Here is a 6795-nt window from a genome sequence, read left to right as displayed (position 1 = left end):
TGGCCTATAGCCTACAGACATTCCCGCTGATTCGATCGCTAAATCCGACCCGTAAACCATTATAGTCTATGCGGATTAAGGATCGGTCGCCTTCACTACGGAGGACTCGACTCAGAAAACGACTAAAAACGTTTTGTAAACAGGGTAATTACCTTGTTATTATATCAGTATGATATGTTTGAATTACCCTTTAGATATAAATTATAAAATTAAAAACAAACCCTTAAAGGTTTGGCAAACAAAACAAAAAAGGTATCCGTAATGGGTGACTTATAGAAGTATCTTATTATCTCCCTGTCATATCTTTACACTCTATAAAGTCAGTAAATTTTGTGATATTTAAAGAAAAAACAACGTGCTCATATTTCGTTTGGCAGCCACGATTTTCATTTAATGCCTTTCTTTTAATTCAATTTGCATGCACGTATTTTATAGCGACTGTCGTTTTGGTTTGAATTCCTTCCCTTTGTTGTTTTATTTAGTTTGAATTTTGCTGTTGCATTTGAAAAAATATATAACATTATATGCTATGTTCTGTGCATGTGATGTGTCAGCTTCACTCAGAACTATGCCTACGTTCAATCATGCTAAGGTATAGCCTATAGATGAAATTTCCTAAACGTTTTATGATATACCTTCTAGCTAAATTTTAGGTAGCAAAGATTTATGAAAAAAGACACCAATAATGTTCGTTATTTTTTATTTGCGTCAAGCAGCAGTACGCAAAAGTCATGAAGTTCTGAAACAGAGAATAAGTATTAAAATATTTCCGGTCGAACATCATTTTAACAGTAGAAGGATTCTAAACTTACCATTGCAATTCATCATTACCGAATTGATCATAATAGCTGTCTTGAAGTTCACTATGATAAAGATAAAGGTTATAAAGATATTGGTTGGGAAAGCATTTCGCTCTATAGTGATCAAATATTGGATTAGTTAATTTTGTTTTGGAAAGCTGGGCTGTTAATGTTATTAAAAACTGGTTACCAAACCCATATGTCCTCACGCTAGATTCTAAAAGCGTATTTTTTTAGTAAATATTTATGAGTTGTCTAATTTGAGACCCATAAACAAATACGTTACTTTTTTTAATAATTACCTACAAAATTACATTAGTTGTGTAACACGTATGCGGGCACAAGGTGTATGACAAAAAGGCAACAACGCGAGACGTTTATTACCCTTTCCATTATCTAGCCGGCGGTAAAACGCATTAAACAACTTACTCTCTCAGTGTTTTCGCCGCTTCTTGATCCCATCTCCAAGTTGACCACACATTATCAGCCTTATCTGCGTTTGCACCCGAGAGCTGAACGGTGACGAGAACCAAGATGAGGAGAAGAAGAACTTTGCGATTCATGATGATTTATCTTTGCTTACTTAAAGAAGATGAAAATATGAACGATCATCTCCATCTTTTATGTCCTCAAAAGTCGAGGTTCTTTTTCTTTTATTTTCTCTTGTAAAGCACGTTCTTTCTCTCTTTGCGAAAAATCTTTTTTTCTTTTTCATGGTAAAAGAATCATGAATGGTTTCTTAGAGATGCTCAATTTATCTACAGAAAAAAACAACATACTATTGTTTCACAAGCACCCGTTCTTTACACTTATCCTCCTTAAGTAACCATACGTTATATTAAAATAAATACAAATTGTTCTGGACAGGCTATAGTTATACCGTTTTCTTTATAGCATACACTATTTAAGCATACTTAACAATATACAATCCATTTGCAAATATGTGTATGGTGTGGTGGAACATTTAAGCATATTTCCCAATATTTTAATTTCAAAATACATGACGACTTTGGGGTGATAGGCCTACCATAAATTTGTACTAAAATTGTACTAGAAATTTCTTTTTTACCCCACCCTACTAGTTAGCATTATTCAAGTATAAAGGCCTTGAACCGACCAAAATTGTGTTAAACGCTATATTTTATGTTATTCAAATACATTATTGACGATACGCCTGTATATGTATTTTAATAGACTTTCAATGCAAAGTAACTATACGCACTTTTGGGCATTACCATATTTTGTTGTACTGAAATCGAACTATTTCTTTCACATATGGTTTAATCCATTAGTCTAGCAGGGATGACGTGACAATGATTACCGGAATTGTCACGTGATCCATTAATTTACCGAAAAATAAAGGACTTAATATTTCTGCGAAATTCTTTTTTTGTTACGATGGCGGCGTTAGAATGAAAAAGGTTTTAGAAGTTTTACATCGATTCCTAAGAGCTTAACCGACAAAGATTTACTGTTATGATATTCTTGTGTTTTCGTTGCATGGTTAAACCAAAATTATCTGAACCAACAATATTCACATGCCATTTGCAAATATATGTATATAGTGCTGCAGGATACTTAAGTCCATTGTCCAATATTCAAAAATTAAAAATATATAAAGGTTTTTATTTGGGTGATACCATGAATTTGTAATATAGTAGGATGGGGGAAAATGGGACACATTTAGCACAGAATATCCAAATATCCTGATCGTTTTTAAACAATCAACAATAGTCTATTGGAGACGTGAGAATTCAGTTTTATATTTCTTTGAATGTTCTTAGTTTACTTCCAAATGGAAATAGAAAATAGAATGAAAAGGTGTCCCATCTTCTCCCACCCCACTATATCATACCCTTATTATTTGACAACACATAAAATAAATATAGTAGGGTGGGCGAAGATAGGACACCTTTTCATTCTATTTCTTCGACCCATTTGGTGGTAAACAAAGAACATTTAAAGAATTACAATACCTTATTCTCACGACTTCCATATTTGGATATAAGGTGCTTAAGGTGCCCTTACCCCACCCTTTGTATGTTAAACACGAGGTGAGTTATCTAGCGATTTCCAAACAGCGTCCTATAGTAGCAGTTCACAAAGTTGGTTTAATTTGATTAAAGCATTTAAAATTACCATCCTTCTATTACACTTATTTTCACCAAATGAAAAATTCTTTTTCCATTAACACCGGTTTTTAATATAGTTTGTTTTAATACACTTTCAATGCAAAAGTAAGAATAGGCTATATGCACCATTAAGCATCAAAAGACTTCTGCGGCGTTAAAAACAAACTGTTCCCATCACATATGGCTTAATCGATTAGTCTAGCAGGCATCACATGACAAAGAAAACTGAAATTGTCGAATAAAGGAAGCAATCGTGTTTTTACAGTTTTTTTCTGAAACTTAGAAACGATATGTTGAATACACTAAAGATTTTCACTGAAATCGAGTCAGCCATGCCAACACTGCATTCAAGCGTCTTTGCAGCTGCTGTGCGTGTTTTTACATTGCAATGTTAAGATGCATTGCTGAAAGATCCAAATTGATGGCGACTATATGTCGTCACAGGTGCGAGACAATGGGAGATGTAGCTGCTCTCGCCCACGTGATGACTCGAGGAAGGATGTAAATAAACCGAAGTGAAAGAAAATCGTGAAGTTATATACTCGAAACGCCACAAAACGGAAAAAGGCATGAAATAAATCTAGTGGCAATGACTTAACGTTACAGATATACTTCGCAAAGCTAGTAGTAACCAAACAGTAACAAGGGGAGGAAGGAATGAAATGAACAAGAGAGCCTAACTTATAGTACAGCGTGGGAAAGATGGAACACTTAAGTATATATGGCCCAATATTTCCAAAATCAAAATACATCACGGTTTTTGGGATATACTAGGAAATATAGTACTACCATTGCTTTATTAAATGACAACAATTAGGAAAAATATAATAAAACACACGAGGAGATATTTAGCGATTCGCACAACAGGTGAAATTTTACAAGTTCGAAAACACATAGGGTAAGACGGGACAATTTAAATCATTATTATTTTAATTATTAAGTAAATTTATTATTAGGAATACACGTAAATCACACAAAGTAATATTGTACGCTTTAAAATATAAGTTTAAACATTTTTCCCTTGTCCTATAGTTTTGGCTTTTAACATGTTACCTACATTATATTATGCATGAAACGGGTAATGTTTGAACATCAATTGGTAAATATTGTATACTGCAAATGTATATGAACTTGTAATAACCAAACATAGATATTAGCTTTACAAGGTTTACGTTTTCGAATGGGGCTGCTTTTTTAGCGGTAAATATGCGGCTGTAATAATGCTCTTCTCTCATGAATATGTGTATGGTGTATTGACTATACGCAAATCATAAACGATAGCCAGATTCCAACAATAACCAAAGTCACAACCAAATTAGCCAGATTGCCAGAGAGACAGCCCAAGAGAGAGATAGACAGAAACAGAGAGAGATTAAAAACAGTTATGTTTAGTCGCTAACAAATAAAACAATGTTATTAGCTGAACGCATTACTAAATCTAAACACTTACGCTTAAATGGCGATTCTAACAGAATCATGCAAGCCCTTAACCTATACTGATAAAGTAGACTAGAAAACGGCGTTCGCTTAACAGACAGGAGAAAGGCATTATAAAGGCCAATCAGACGGTGGCGCTAGACAGTCAGTAAAATAGTAATTGTTGGAGTTACAGCTACACTGGGCCGCTAAAAAAAAGTTACAGCTATACACTGTTTTCTTACAAGCCACTTCTCATAAATTATCTTCAGTGCAAATGACTGAATGAATGTGAATGAATGAATGTAACTTACTATTTTTCTCTCATTTTTTAAATATATGGTTGATAGTTTAAACAACCAATTAGTGACAATTGGGTTGAAGCAATTGCCGCTAAATGTCTTGTCCAAGGAAGCATAGCACACCCCTGCGTTTTATTTTTTTCGTTGTTGACTTTAAATTTGCACCACGTCATTTTTTGACACCAATTTTGGCGTATTTTATGTTCTCTACGTTATATTTATCCTGTGTTGATCAACATACCGAAATTAAAGACGCAATTTACAACTTTTGAAAATGAAATATTTTCTGAAAATTCATTTTTGATTTGATTTTGCATCACAACGATATGAAATGTTGTTTTTATTTTTCTTTAAATGGGTAGCGGTAGTGTTTTTTTTCTGTTTTTTTGAGCACGTTAGTGGTCATATAGATAATTTTTCTGAGCACGTTAGTGGTTATGTAGATTGTCGAACAGTTGTTCCTGTTGTTGTTGTTGTTGTTTTTCGAACGACTATTTTCGCCATTTTTTTTTTAATTCTAGCATTTATTCTTTAATCTCTTGATTGAAATTAAATCATAATATATATTTTAATTTTTAGATTAAATTTTCAGAATTGAAACCGTTTAATTAACGAAAGTATTTTGAACTACGAATAGTTTTATAAACCATATTGCATATGATCGTCTAATTAGCGAGTAATAAACGATTACATTTCTGTTTGTTTAAGGCGTTAATTCGTCTTTAAAATGTACTTTAACATTGACTAATCGACTGTATTCGATACAATAATTTAAACTAAGCTTAGCCTTATAAACCATAGGGTATAAATCGTCCATGAGTACTTATTGATTGTAAGTTAACGCTTGCGAGTCAAGTAAACTGCCATGCATCGGGAACTTGTTGGTAACGCAGTAATCGGTAACTTTTGACTTTATTTACGTTAGTATGCAAATATAAATAAAAAGTATATATAGTATTAGTCTATATCTCTTATTAAATAAAACAATTCCAAAATAATAGTTACGGCAGGCGAGGATCGAACCCGGGACATGACGTTAGTAAAGCACGCGCTATAACCGTTAGGCCAATAGATCTAGTAACAGCACTGTCGAGACAGCGGTTATATTGTCTGGGAATTTGAGAGGGGACATGTTGGTGAGATAAGGAATCCTCACATCGATTCACGCCTGAATCAAACTATTTCTATTTAAGTGAGAACGCATTAAAAGTTTTTGATCGAGCTTAGTCGACCGTTGTAGTAAAAGGGTTAATTAATACTATGCTAATTAGCTTCATTAACGTGCTCACGCATTAGATTTTTGATCTCTTGTCTTTAGGTGGTAGCAGAGTCTGTTTATATACGAACTCTGGGTGGTAGCGGTAGTGTATTTAGATCTCGTTTGTTACCGATCGGGTTACTGAACATTTATCTGTTATATTAATACAAGTATATTTTGATTTTTTGTTTCGTCTTCCTCCACATTGGTTTAATCAGAGATACATAAACATTTATGTATCTCTGGTTTTATTCAAAGTTAGTATAGACCAAGTTAGGAAACGGCGCTCGTGTCCGCCATTACGGAGCCCACAGAGCGTGAATCGCCTATACAAATGCATGGTCGGCGTATGTTTATATAGTTCTTGTAAGCAATACAAAGCTAGAAAACACGTATAGCGGTTGTTTTAACATTTAAAATATAATTTATAATATAAATCTTGTTATATAATATAAAATCTAGGAATTAATGTGGAGTAAATTAGTATTTTGACTGGTTTTTGGCGTACAGTGTGGTTTAACAGGGTACTTTACGTTGTGGATTAAGATTAGCAGCAATCAGCTTAGTTTACATAATAGTATATGATCATACCTACGAATCTACAGAGCCATTCTTTACTACATTTATAATCCAACATGAGTGGACATGCAGCTCCAAACTGCTTAAGTACTAGCAGATAAGATGTTCGCGTTTTCCGATTTCATAAAGACCCGGTGTCGCAAAAAAATCGTTCCCCGAAAAAATCGTTCTCATTTTACAAACTGCGCATGCGCATGAAGTGGTGGTCACGTGATTGCCATTTTTCACAACATCGATAAAATATTTATTCCGCTTGCAAGATACACTTTATTTCATATGTGCAAAATGTTGTCAGGAATACCTATATT

The 6795-nt window shown here is 33.7% G+C and overlaps 2 long non-coding RNA genes across 2 annotated transcripts; one reads left to right on the top strand and one right to left on the bottom strand.

Annotated features, from left to right (window-relative positions):
• The first annotated feature begins 45 nt into the window (after positions 1 to 45).
• Positions 46 to 1664, top strand: LOC104265375. The gene is made up of 2 exons (XR_717115.2): positions 46 to 592; positions 1238 to 1664. It is a non-coding gene; the product is annotated as an uncharacterized LOC104265375 (long non-coding RNA).
• On the bottom strand, positions 684 to 1530 carry LOC100185921. The gene is made up of 3 exons (XR_182032.1): positions 1230 to 1530; positions 813 to 863; positions 684 to 739 (listed from the first exon to the last, which is right to left on the bottom strand). It is a non-coding gene; the product is annotated as an uncharacterized LOC100185921 (long non-coding RNA).
• Positions 1665 to 6795: the final 5131 nt, after the last annotated feature.

Source organism: Ciona intestinalis, chromosome 2, assembly GCF_000224145.3.
Source record: "Ciona intestinalis chromosome 2, KH, whole genome shotgun sequence".
Taxonomy (NCBI): Eukaryota; Metazoa; Chordata; class Ascidiacea; order Phlebobranchia; family Cionidae; genus Ciona; species Ciona intestinalis.
Note: the sequence above shows the minus strand (reverse complement) of the source record. Positions and strands in the feature narration are given on the sequence as shown.